The sequence below is a fragment of the Nicotiana tabacum genome, chromosome 20 (genome assembly GCF_000715075.1).
Source record: "Nicotiana tabacum cultivar K326 chromosome 20, ASM71507v2, whole genome shotgun sequence".
Lineage (NCBI taxonomy): Eukaryota > Viridiplantae > Streptophyta > Magnoliopsida > Solanales > Solanaceae > Nicotiana > Nicotiana tabacum.
The window spans coordinates 51,046,456-51,061,025 of record NC_134099.1 but is presented as its reverse complement, the minus strand read 5'-3'; positions in this window follow the sequence as shown (position 1 = coordinate 51,061,025).

The window sequence follows — 14,570 nt, the reverse complement described above, 5'->3', positions numbered from 1 at the left end:
GCTGATCCTCTTCTTCCTCTTCTTGTATTGTCAATACTAGGTACATGCTTCGAATTCCTTGATGTAAGTTCAACCTTGGAGTGAAAAATGTAGTTTTATGCCAGAGTTGAGTTCATTTGAATACTTGTAGTTATAGTTTGCTAAAGGTTGTACTTATTTAGTTTTTTTAACTAGTTGGCTTGTTGACATGATATGGACGACACGGATTGGAACTAGGAATGTTTATATTACATGAATAATAGACGACTGTATAATTAGGACTATTTATAAGTTGTTTGGGCTGCTTGATTCCGGGACTGTTTGGATTTTGGAATATGATTATGTAATAGTCATATTGGTTTAGTGTTGTTTTGTAGTATAATTTTGAAATAAGAAGCAAGCTGTAAGCTGAAACAGGAAAGTGTTTTTCGAATTCATGCATTTCGCCTGCACTAATAAAATTGAGCTGAAATCAGCAAGTATGGGTTTAAATGTGGTTATTGATTAAGAGTGCATCCGTTATTCATATTTTGTTAAGAATTAAACTTGTATCTATGTATCCTCGTAAAATTCTCTTTTTTTTATATATATATTTTATAATGCATATATTTATGTAAGTTTTAGACAATATTGTCATTAGTGAGTTTAGACAAGTTTTAGACAATATTTTGTAATGCGTAAACTTGTATCGTTGTAGTTTAGACAAGTAATATGTTTTAGTTATAATAATAATGTTATGGTACACGTTTTCAATCTGATAGTAATAGACAATGGTCAATAGTTAACACGAGATTGGAAATTAATGGTAATGTGTTATTAAGCTAATAATTGTAACCATTGTTAATTAGTTAACTGATTAGGAAAGTTGTGCTTGAATTTGGAGATGAAAGTTGGCTATCCCACGGGTAGGCCTTGGAGGCCCGATGCAGATTAATTATAATTTTCTTTCTTAAAGGGGAAGTATCTCTTAAAACAAATTAATTAGGACTTCTTTTTTACTTTAGAGACAATAAAAATAGCAAATTATAGTTGCTTTAGGCTTGTTTTTTTAAAAAAATAAAAAAAAGGAGACGAGTCTCGCCAAATAAAATGCACAAGCTGCGGGGCCCTCAATAAAGGAATATCATGAATACATAGAATTCGGGATGGGCCGTTTAGCAGATTTCACGGCCTTCCCCAAAGTAATAATGCGTTAGTCACTGTTAGGCGCGCCTTTAATGATTTACTTTCTTAAACTCGGGTGCACATTTATGTGACCCAAATCCAAATCTCAATGGAGTCGAAATGTGTCGATAACCACGGGTACATTGATGTGACGGGTTCGAGATACGTTTTCACAACATTGCAATTCTTTGTTAAAATAATAATGATAATAATAAAAATGGTTTAAGTTAAAATTTGCACATAGGTTCATAATTGTATAAAAATCAGATAATTAAGCCGAATATGACAATTGAGCGACCGTGCTAGAACCACTGAACTCGGAAATGCCTAACACCTGTCTATAGCTTCTACATTTCATACATAGAGACCATGTCTATAGGTTTCTGCGTTTCAGCCTATCACGTAGAGAACATATCTATAGAGTTTCCTGAATTCTGCATATGCATCTATCACTAGGCAAACACATTTATAGGCTTAAATAATAAAAAATCAGCATTTTAAACACCATGCCTATAGGATTTCTGCATTTTCATAAAGGTTAAACTCAATAACTCTTAGAAAGCATGTCTATAGGAGTAACCAACTGATCTGAATCATTTACCAGTCTAAAATCAGTAGTAACATTACTCAATGCCTGCAGAACTTATGTTTTCTATAATCAACAGGTCTTCTTCTTGTAAAAATCAGTACACTTCTACATTATTAGATGTCATGCCTGTAGGTTTCACTTAGGCAAGCTATAAGGTAAAATTAGCTAATTGGATCAGACTCTGTTAATTCCAACCAGCAGGCAGATTTGATTCCGATTTCTTATCTGAAATGTGTAATAGACCAGTCTGCCTCCTTAACGTTTAAGTTTAATTTATACCATTACCGGTATCTGCAAAATATGCTAAACAATATGTCTTTAAGTGAGGAGGCCCATCTGAGCCTCTTAAATTGTTATGTGTTTCCCATATCTACCTTATGTGTTTTTGTTTGTCGCTTTAGAATTTTATCCTTTTAAACCATACAAAGCCCAAATCTCCCTTCCCTTTAGGACTAATAGTCCCAAATGCCTCCGGGACTGATAGGATTGGGGCGGGTAATAGCATGCAATAAGTAACGAAACCATTCCGCGTTTAAATACCTCAACGTGGTGGGAAAGGGTAAATATGGATATGATGACCGGTGCGCTAATACCATGTGTAACCCCTCTTCTGAGGAGTGATTACCGGGTATTGCATTGATGTGATCCATATTATTTATAAACTTAGGACCCCTCCTTCCCTTTACTTGTTTATTTTATTACTTTCAAAATTTCAAACTCCTTTTTCTCAAATTTCAACTTCCTTGTTTCTTCAAACTTTAACTTATTTGCAATCACAATGTGACAACCCCTCATATTTGAAATCCTTAATTGCTTATTTATTGTTTGTACTTAAGTCACAATTGTAGCATGGCCGGGAACTACACTGGTGGATCTTGAGTAGTGCCTAACACCTTTCCCTCGAGATAATTTTTAGCCCTTACCCAAACTCTGGTTTTTCTAAACAAATTCTTCCTAGTGTCCTAATGCACTTAATCATTAGGTGGTGATTCTTCAAATCAAAAAACTCAATTCCCAAAAGGGAACGAGTTATCCTCCCAAATGTCATAAACCCGATTTCGCGAGAAAAAGGGGGCGCGACAGCAGAAGCACATGGTAAGAAGCGGTGTCATTCGACACCACTTTGCCAGAGAAAACTATTAAAATATTGTTGGAAATTAAACCAAGATTAATTAGTATTCCTAAGTTGTCTAGGATTTGATATTTAGTAGTTTATTTAATTCATGTCTAGTTAGGTTTTGTTTACCAATTTTATATTAGAATAGATTTTTGGTTTTGTAGTATTATAAATAGGGGTGCTACTACATATTTTCTAGCATGGGGAGGTGGCTACACTGTAGAGAGATTCAAGCGTTTATGAGCTGTGGAAAAAAAAAGCCTCCTACCAAGTTATCTCCCTAGTTTAATAAATTTCTTCTATATAGCTTTTGCTGAATTTTTGTCTGTGCCTAAATCCTTTTTCGGGTTCTTTTAATCCTTCAAATTGGTATCAGAGCTTGTGTGATATTCTGTTAGAGCCTGTGTGAGATCCAAAAAAAATGGATACACTATTACCTAATTGTCCCGTTTTTGTGTTTGATGGCAAAAGTAATTTCGAAACTTGGTCTCAAAAGATGAAGAATTTTTTTAAGACTATTGGATTATGGTCCACCTTGATAAAGGATTCGAGGAACCCCCAGAAGGTAAAATATTGACGGGTATGCAATTGGAGATGAAGAGACATTTAGATTATAAGGCTACTATCTCTTCATTAAGGTCAAATTGCATGTAAGAGAAATTTGCGTGCAAAGTCATCAAAGGAGGCTGGACAATCTTGGTGAAGTCATATCGAAAAGTTGATACCATAAAGAAGGAGAAACTGCAAGAGTTTAGGAGTCAATTTGAGTTGGCTCGTATGAGACCAACAGAGTCTATCAAAGAATTTTTTTCAAGAATTGAAGAAATAGTCAATGGTCTAAGGACCAATAGATAAGTATTGGAAGAAGTTAAAATTGTTGGAAAAATATTGCAGTCTCTCAGTTTAAAGTTTAACAACAAGAAACTTATTCTTGAGGCTTCCAAAGATCTTAACACTCTCAAACTTGATGATTTAAAAGGCGAATTGGTGACATATGAGAGAGCGTTGAATCAACACAAAAATGAGACAATGGAGGATTCCTCGCAAGAAAAGGATGATCAACCAAAAGAAAAAGAAGACACATCAAAACCGGCGTAGATAAATCAAGAAGGCCAAAATTCAGAAATATGGAGAAAAGAAGAGAAGGTACATGTAATTATTGTTGTGATAGAGATTATATTGAATGCGAAGGGAAGTCAAATAATATTCAAATTGATCTGCCAAAAATTTCTCCGGCTGATAAAAAGGAAGATTTGGTTGCAAGGGATGTCCGTCCAAAAGAGAATGGTGTTTTACAAGAAAAGTTATTTGATGGTATTGAAGAAGAACCTAGTAATGAAAGAAGCAAGGTAGTTGATCAAGAGAAAGTTTCTAAAAATCTACCCAAAATTGAGGCAGAAATAGCTTGAGATCTAGAACCAGAATAACACATGATTATAGATATTGAAGATGTATTCAATTTCGTGCCATTGTTCGAGATTGTATGTTTCAAGGAGTAAGAGAAAAGATTTATTGATGACATTACTCTATACCCTATAGAATGACAAATCGGAATTGAATGGTTGTATAAGTCCAACTACAAGGCAACTAGAGAAGTAGATGATTTCAAAGTAAAGAAAAAGTATGTTGATGATATTTTGAAGGAAGTTACCATGGTTAAAGCCAAATCAAGTATGACCAATATTGAAGAAAAATTGAAGTTAACTAAAGATGGTACTCGTGACTTTGTTGATGCAACATATTTTAGGGAATTGATGGAAAACCTAAGATATTTGACTTCTAAAAGATTTTTGTTACTCATGATATGCTCAAGTTTGAAGATCTTGGTTTAAGGGAGACTGTTGGAAATTAAACAAAGATTAATTAGTATTCCTAAGTTGTCTAGGATTTAATATTTGGTAGTTTATTTAATTCATGTCTAGTTAGGTTTTGTTTACCAATTTCATATTGGAATAGGTTTTTGGTTTTGTAGTATTATAAATAGGGGTGCTACTACATATTTTCTAGTATGGAGAGATAGCTACGCCGTAGAGAGATTCAAGAGTTTATGAGTTGTGGAGTGAAAAAAACCTCCTACCAAGTTCTCTCCCTACTTTAATAAATTTCTTCTATATAGCTTTTGCTGAATTTTTTGCTTGTGCCTAAATTGTTCTTCGGGGTATTTCAATCCTTCAAATATTTATACTAATATTCTGCAAAAAATAAATCAATATATAATTAATGACACCACATCCCTGCAAAGAGTGCTTTTTGGTCCACTGGTCAAGCTCATGTTTTAGCTTGTAAAGGTCATATGTTCAAGGTTGGACTTGAACATTCTACTTTTCGAACACCTTTGATTGAGCATTTTCGTTAAAAGATTGAGGCTAAGGAGAATTGAACATATATTTCCCTTTGCAATAATATTCAACTAAACCTTCGGGCCAAGACTCCTCAAAAGTTTTGAGTACGCCCCTGAATTTTACCAGTTACACTAAAGCTCATTTTCTATTACTAATTTTAGTGTATGTGCTTCGCACGTATATTCCGCGTCAATAAGAAAAGTTATATATAAAAAATAATCATGTATTGACGATGATAATAACACAACTACTTATATTGATGCAGCAATTGTGTTAAAAAAGATGATATCTTCTAAACCTGCAAAGACGATGATAATTTAGTTTAGTTCTTATATAGTAGTTCTAATTATAGATATTTTATTGTACAAGATGGTAATATGTTATGCTCTTCCATCTCCCTAATATCACTTTTAGACTATGTTCTTTGCCTAAATATGCTTTTCTAACTTTTTAATAAGATTATTGAGAAGTAAACCCTTTGAATTCAGGTAGAAAATATCCTCATTTTACAGATTATATTAAGACAGTTTGTATTATAAATCTTCTTTGTGAAAATATATCAAGATTCTAAGAGCCACCAATTACTGCATAAATAATTAGTATCTATTTGCTATAGTTAGATTAAAAAGAAGTTAAAATCTATGGAGAAAATATCACAAAGCAAACGCACAAGAACAAACAAAGAAAAACGAAAATGGAAAAAAAAAACATAAATCTTCCATCCTGTAGTCGTAGGCATCACAAGGTACCAAATGAATTTAGTATAACAACAACAACAACGGCCCAGTATAATCTCACAAGTGGGGTCTGCGGAGGGTAATATGTACGCAAACCTTACCCCTATCCCGAGGGGCAGAGAGGTTGTTTCCAGGAGACCTTCGGCTCAAGAAAGCAACAAGAGACAATATATTAGTATTATATCATAACATAAAATAACATAACATAACATAAAATAACAAAATAACAACAATATGAGAAATATAGGAAATACGAAAAAGATGGAAGGTATAATAATATCTAGCAGATAAAGCCCTGCATCAGTAGCTGACCAGTAGCATCCTGAGACTAACTCCTAACTGGCTAGTCTCACTCTAGTGCGCTGTAGAAATATTCACAACTTCCCCCTAACCTACAACCTTAATGTTCGACCTCCACAATTCCCTGTCCAGGGCCATGTCCTCAGTAATCCTAAGTCGCGTCATGTCCTGCCTGATCACCTCTCCCCAATATTTCTTAGGTCTTCCCTCTACCTCTCCTCGTGACCACCACAGCCAGTCGCTCACACCTCATCACCGGTGCATCAATGCTCCTCCTCTGAATGTGCCCGAACCACCTGAGTCTTGCTTCCCCCATCTTGTCCTCCATGGGGGCCACGCCCACCTTCTCTCGAATATCTTTATTCTTAATCTTATCCATCCTTCTATGCCCGCACATCCACCTCAACATCCTCATCTCTGCTACTTTTATCTTCTGGATGTGTGAGTTCTTAACCGGCCAACACTCGGTCTCATACAACATGGTCATCCTAACCACTGCTCTATAAAACTTACCTTTTAGTAACGGTGGCACTTTCTTGTCACACAGGACTCCCGACGCTAACCTCCACTTCATCCACCCCACCCCTATACGGTGTGTGACATCCTTGTCGATCTCCCCGATCCCCTGAATAACTGACCCAAGGTACTTGAAACTACCCCTGTTAGGAATGACTTGAGAGTCAAGCCTCACATCCACTCCGGCTTCCGTTGGCTCGGCCCCAAATTTGCACTCGAGGTATTCCGTCTTCGTCCTGCTCAACCTGAAACCTTTAGACTCAAGGGCATGTCTCCAAACCTCTAGCCTCTCGTTGACGCCGCCTCGTCTCTCGTCAATTAGAACTATGTCATCAGCAAATAGCATGCACCATGGCACCTCCCCTTGAATATGATGAGTTAGTGCATCCATCACCAGGGCAAATAGGAAAGGGCTGAACGCATATCCTTAGTGCAATCCTGTAACAATCGGAAAATGTTCGGAGTCGCCTCCTACTGTCCTAACCCGAGTCTTAGCTCCATCGTACATGTCAATGAATTTAGTATAAATTTTCTTAATTAACCCATAGCATAGAAAGCAAAGCAGTAGCATCTGATGATTTCAGTATACGCAATTTATTTAGAAGCAAAACTTGAGATACTATAAGATTGATGAACGACACAATAATGTTACACAATAAAACATATACGTGCGAACTATAGAAAAGAATTCATTGGATATAAAAGTTATATAAAATGACATATTTTGGACAACCAAAGGGTTGAAGTACTTTACTTTAATCACAAGTCATTCTTTACCTTCTTCGTACCTCAATCTTAAATTTTCACAGACCTCGATATTATTGGCTCAATCCAAAGCATAGCTTTTCCCCACAAATCGATATGCAGTCATCTCCAATGCTAATATGTAACTTTATAATGTTGACACCTCTTGATCTTGCAACATGGGTACCATCTATCTTTATGCCTTCTGCTGGAGCCTTTATGTTAATATCATGAAAGGTAAAGTTCTTGCACCTTAACACGTTAATGTGGATCAATTTACTGTTAGGGATCCCAAGCCTAAAGTGAATTTTAGACCTTAACAAAGAAAAGAGACAATGTAAGTAACATTAATTGGTAAAAGAATCCAAAACCTAAATAAATACTAAACAAAATAAAGAAAGGCTCCAATTAAAATCCGACAAGTTAATTACATATGTTTTGACTAAATTATTAGTTGTTTATAATTACGATTTATCCAACGTGAAATACACTTACAAAAGGTAAAAAAGGCGAATGACATTTCAGCTTGAAGAATTAGCAATTGTTGATCTTTTACTGCACCAATAATTAATAAAAATATTTTTAAAGAGTGCAATCGGATCAAAAGATAACTTTAATTGAATACTCTCTAAAGAAGTTGAAAATATTAAAATATTATTAAAGTTATATCTTCCGATAAAACTCAAACTGTTGAAACTTTGTAGTAATGTCTTGATTACACTCTCTTTATAGAGCAATTAAGATTGATAATAAAAGAATCCTAAACCTACGACACCTTTGATAACATAAACTGAATCCTAAACTTAAACAAAGACAAGACACACCATAAGTAACATTGGTATAAGAGAATTCTAAATCTAGAATGCTAAACAAAAGAAAAGGTAATACACTACGATTCTCGTAAAGAATCCTAAAAAAAGAAAATGACAATATACGGCAGCTTTTGATTTTTCCCCAAAAAAAATATTATTAGATACAATTACAATTATATCCAATGTAAAATACACTTAAGAAGGGTAAAAAAAGGCAAACGACATTTTGATAGGGGCTTCGTATTTTTAATATAGTATAGATAGATAGATACAGATATAGATATAAGACCGCAAACACACTTTAAGCTTAGTTCTCTCTCAAAGTTTTGGGTGGACTGGAAATGGCGAGAGAGGAGATACTTTTAGTGAATCTTTAGCAATGCCAAGCAAGGCAAATTTATTAACAAGAGGAGTACATTACTCCAGTGGAGATGTTAATGTCATAAATTCTTTTCTTTCCTTTTTCTTATCACAAATTACAACAAATCGTAAGCTAGAAGATGACCATTCTTGCCCCATTGGTGTTCAGTCCATCTGGAGAGGCGCTATATTCATGAAGAATCAAATATGTATAAATGCAATTATTCGTATAAACCTAATATAGAGATTAATCGGCCTACCAAAGGTCTGTTCAATTTTATTCTCCGAACAGCCTCCAAAAAATATTTAAAATTAGGTGAACCAAAACTTTCCTTTTCAACATTATCTGAGACAAGACCACTGCGTCTTTTATAGTATAATATTCTTGAGGCATTGGTCTACATTTTAGTTCTAATTTATGCCTCTTCATTTCTTTTCATGTCATGGCCAATTAGTATATGTTTGAATTGATCAAAAGATTTGTCTCAACTCTTCTTTAAATCCTATTTAAATGATGTGGTGATTGAGATCAATAGGAGCTGCATATTGACCACACCGGGTGATTTGCCGATCATTAAGTATCGTGGTTAATATTTTGACCTTGGTAAAAAAACTCTTGGAAAAATTGCCTCCCGCCGAAAAAATTTGTGATGCGCTTCAGGCAATCGCTAGAATTTTCATATGGTGATCATCAAGATTTATCACAAAAATTGACAATGGCCAGAAATCTTTTATTCGGCAATCACTAAGATTTACCAGAAAATATGACAATCGTCAAAAACTATCAGATGGTGATATGCCAGAATTTTTCATAAGGTGATTTGCCAGAATAGCCATAAAACATGACAATTACCAGAATTTTTCATATGAAAAAATTATGGTAATTGCCAGAAGTGCTTCCTAAAATTCTAGCCGAAAGCTATTTTTCCATACTTTTCTTACCACGGTTAAAATATCAATAGTGGCGACCAAAACCTTGGCAGTTGGACCTATATGTCCCAATTGTAACGGGGGCATTTGCATCTATACCCGCTTTTTGTGTCACGTTTTAACTTGTGTCCGCTTTGCAAAAAAATTGCAAGCGTACTCGCTTTTTCGCATAACTTCAGCATACGGGGCTGAAGTAGCAAAGGCAATCACGCAAAACTTCAGCATTCTAGTAGCCGGGATTGAAGTTCAGTCATAGAGCTGAAATTTTTGTTTTGTAACTGTCGAACTTTAACTCTAGAGCTGAAGTTTTTGTTTATAAGCTTCAGCTCTAGAGCTGAAGTTTTTATTTTTGTGACTGGCGAAGCTGAAGTTCTTTGGAAGCTAGCTTTAGAGTAGGATCTGCTCAAATAAGTTGGGGATCCATCCATCAAACAACTTGCTAGTTTGTTAAAATCTTTGGGGTAAAATCTCAGCACTGGGCTCAAGAATTTTTATGTGCTAACATACTCAATTTAGCTTTACAAGAAACAACTTTCACCTTAATAATATTTATCAAAACAACCCAAAAAAAAGAAGTAAATAAATGCAAATTAATCATCCCTGATTGCGAGAACAAATAATGAGCTCTGTAATACGATTAAAATGCAAAGACATCGTCACTTAATAATGGTTTGATAGTTTCCACTCACAAAAGAAACTATGGAAAATAATTTCTTTTTTAATCATATAAAGATACAAAAGAAAGTTTCAACTTCTATGCACCAACAGTGTAAAAGAAATTTTACCTAAAAAATAATCTGCATCAACAGCAGCAGAAGAAAGAAGAAGAAAAGGAGGAGAAGGAGGAGGAGAAGAAAGGGGGCTGAAGTTATTTAAAAAATGGGTACAAGTTAAAAGTTTTTAAAAAAATGGGTATCCGTTAAATGGGGCCGACCAAATAAGACGCCCCGTACAATTTTTACATTGTAATGGCCCAGTGGATGTTCCATAAAAAGTTAAGAGTTATTAAAATTTATTAAATCCATTAATAAAGTATTTAAAATATAAGAATATAAGTCACATATTGTTAAAGGCTTAAAGCAACCCATTTAATTCCGACAACAACAAAAAGATCCGATCAACATAAACTTATAAACGGAGGCAAGCATGAGAGTGCAAATTACAAAGTAGTTTAACTTTACCAGTTTTTAACCAAAAAGAGTCACATATAGGCTTAAAGGTTGTTATCATTGTCCTTTTTATACCAATGACTCACAGTCAACAAGAATCATAATTCAGTATTATCCATGTATAATACTCCCTCCGATACATGATAAGTCACCATTTTACCTTTGACACGCCCATTATGATACGAAAAAAATGTATTCACTAAATTAACATTAATTAATTGTTACCTTGACACATTGAAATATATAAATAAGAGTAAATTTAAAAAAAAAATCCTTCTTGATTATGTAAATGGACACGTATTTTGGACCAAAATAAAAAGATAAAATGATTACTTATTGCGGACAACTTTGTCTTCGTTCGACTTTTGTCTTATGCTAACGCCGTTGATAGAAAAAGTCTAGTTTTTACCCTTGATAATAATTTAAACCATAAGAAAATATTAAAGGGTAAATTAACTTTTTTCTCAAAAAATCTAAACACTTGAAGTCCATCCATTTCAAGCCAGAGTTCCATTAATGATAAAAACTAATGCAAAACTAGGTATTAGCTGATGACAAAGATATGAATGGATCAAAAATATAATAATAATAATAACAAAATTGAGCAATTTCATGACACTTTGAACATTTTTCTATTTAATTATTAATATATTAAAGAAGAATTAACTTAAATAGTCGTCTACTCAATTGCTTAAATAAAAAATAATAGACAATGAATATTTAATATATGTACAATCCATATATAATCGTACATAATTAGTATATAATCTATGCATACTAATTAAAAAAGTTAACAACGAATTCGACCGTCTATTTATGTGGAGATCCTATATTAAATTGGAGCGCTTGTGATCCACCTCTAACAACAATTGGCGGAATATTTATATGATAATCTTGATGTATTGGTCAACATATAATCTAATTTTTTATTTATAGTTTTCTTAGTTATGCAGATGTATGCTTTTCTAAACATTTTCATGTCGTCACAAATTAGTGTATGTTTAAAATTGATAAAAAGATTTGTGTCGACTCTCCTTTAAATATAGCTGCGATTGAAGGACCACGATATGGGCCTGTATTTGCCGATTGTAATGGCCCATTGGACGTACCATATTCAAATGTGAATTTAGTTCCACTGTAGATGTATGTAATTTCAATGGGCAGGCCCCTGACCCAAAATCAATGGCATTGATGTAATTTAGCTTGATTGTGAGCAAAAGTGGTCCTTAATTGGAAGTTGAATAATGGCCAAATATATAGACAACCCATTAAATTTGGCCCAATTTTTTATTTTGGTATTTTAACTCAGCATTGTTCCATTTTGGCCCTCCAACCCATTTCTTTTATTCCACTTTGACACAAAAGCTGACTAGATTCCATGTGTGATTTGTCTCGCCCTTGTAGGCACGTGAGAGCCATTTCTTAAGCCAAATTTCATACTCCTAACGTAGAGGCGGATCCAGAATTTAAATCCTATGGATTCAATTTTAATGTTTTTAACATTGAACCCAGTATATTTTTAAAGTTATGGGTTTATATCTATTTTTTTTACAATTTTAATGAATTTTACATATAAATTTTTACTCCACGTCGAAAGTTATGGGTTCAGTTAAACCCGTAGTTATTACTGAAAATATATATTAAAAAAATATTTTTTTCCAAGGGAGGGGGGCAGAAAAAATGAAAAAAATAATAATTTGAAATTACAAAAAAAAAAAAAAAAATTTTGCGGGGGGGAGTGGGGAGTAGCAGCTGGGTATTTTTCCGCGTTGCATTTTTATCTGGGATAAAAGTTTTTGTGTCAAAGTGGAACAAAAGAACCCATTATATTTTTAAATATTATGGATCTATATCTATTTTCTTACAATTTTAATGAATTTTTACATACAAATTTTTACTCCGCGTCGAAAGTTATGGGTTCAGTTGAACCCGTAGTTATTACGGAAAATATATCAAAAAAAATATTTTTTTCCCCGGGATGTGGGCAGAAAAAACAAAAAAATAATAATTTGAAATTGCAAAAAAAAAGTAAAAAAAAATTGGGGGGGGGGGGGCAGTGGGGTGGGGTGTGGGGTCGCAGTTGGGTATTTGCACGCGCTGCATTTTTATTTGGGAGAAAATTTTTTGTGTTGCCAAAATAGAACAAGACTGAGTTAAAGTTTCAAAATAAAAAATTAGGCCAAATTTAATGATGTATATATGTATTTGGCCTTGAATAATTGAGCTGGATGCATACTATTACCATTTACCACCTTAGCGTCCACCTTTTAGATGTTGATTGGGGAGAGGAATTTATCTAAAAATCTGATCACATGTTGGACCGTGGACGTACCAATTATTAGTAAATAAATTATTTACATATTGTACGACCAGTATATATGGGGAACACCACATATATATAAGACCAAAAGAGGGGTTGCCCTTTCATAAAATAAGTAAAGTAACTGCTTTAAGCCATATATTTGTGGGAGCCTCATTTTTTGTTATATTTAATAGGCTATGCATAAGTTTAAAAAAAAGTTATGTAAAATAAAAATTTTGATTCTTTCTTTAACAAGTATAGAGAAGAAGGATTTGCAACTGCTATAATTTCTGCCAAGAAAATTGCAAATGAATATCGAACCCGAATTTCGTAAGAAACGTGTGATATATAAGAAGTAATAATTTGATGGGAATATTGATAATAAAATCTCAAAATTTTTCGAAGAGTTCTTTGGAGTTAATTACTTTATACATAGTACACAAGGTTATTTTTTCACTTCAAAATAGATTTGAACAATTTGAAGCACATGATAATTTTTTGGTTTTCTATTTAGCGGTAAAAATTAAGATCACTTGATGATGAAAAATTTGAAAAAATATTGTCTTAATCTTGAATGTTCCTTAAAGCATAATAATCAATTCGATATTGATGTTTATATTTATTTTCGGAATTAAAAGTATTAAGGAAAATAGTACAATTAGACGATAACAGTTTAATTGTTACACTCGATCAAATAAAAAGATTTGATTCTTTTTTCAATGTTACATTGCTTATGGAATAATGTTAATAACTCTTGTTACCATCGATCGCTTCAGCGGAAAGAAGTTTTCAAAATTAAAATTGATAAAATCTTACCTAAGATCAACAATGTCTCAAGAAAGGTTAAATGGATTAGCTATATTATATTATCAATTAAGAAAGACTTATTAGGAGTTATTGATTAATAAAAAATTATTAATAACATTATATCTAAGAAAGGCTAGAAAAATAGACTTTAAATAAATAATATTTTTAAAAAAAAAGTTAAGGCTCATCGTAAAGTTTAGCTTTAGGCCACAAAACTAGTTGGGCCGCCCATGGACCAAAACTAGAAAATAAACCACGAATTGAAATCCTCTACTTTCAGATTGTAAAATATATCGACTTCTAAGGTATATTCTACCTGCCATTCATATACTCACAGTTGGGGTGTCTGATATATACAGACAAGAACTGAAAGAACTGAGGGAAATGAAAAAGAATAAAAACTAACAAAAAAAAGGTCAAGAATTATGCTAGAAAGTAGAATTCACATGCAATGGCATGACTATGAGATTGGACGTACGTGTAGTGTACTTTCTAAGGAAATTTGAGAAAAAAATTAATTAACGGAAAATACAGTGAAGAATTTTGCAGCAGTACTCAACAATGGCATGATTGATGACATATATAAGAATTGTCGTATAAGGAATGTTATCAGAGAAAATACTTGACCAACAACAGTTGTATATTGTTTTCTAAATGGGTTTGATATAAGGCAATTTCACGTTATTGACTTTAAGTTGTAGG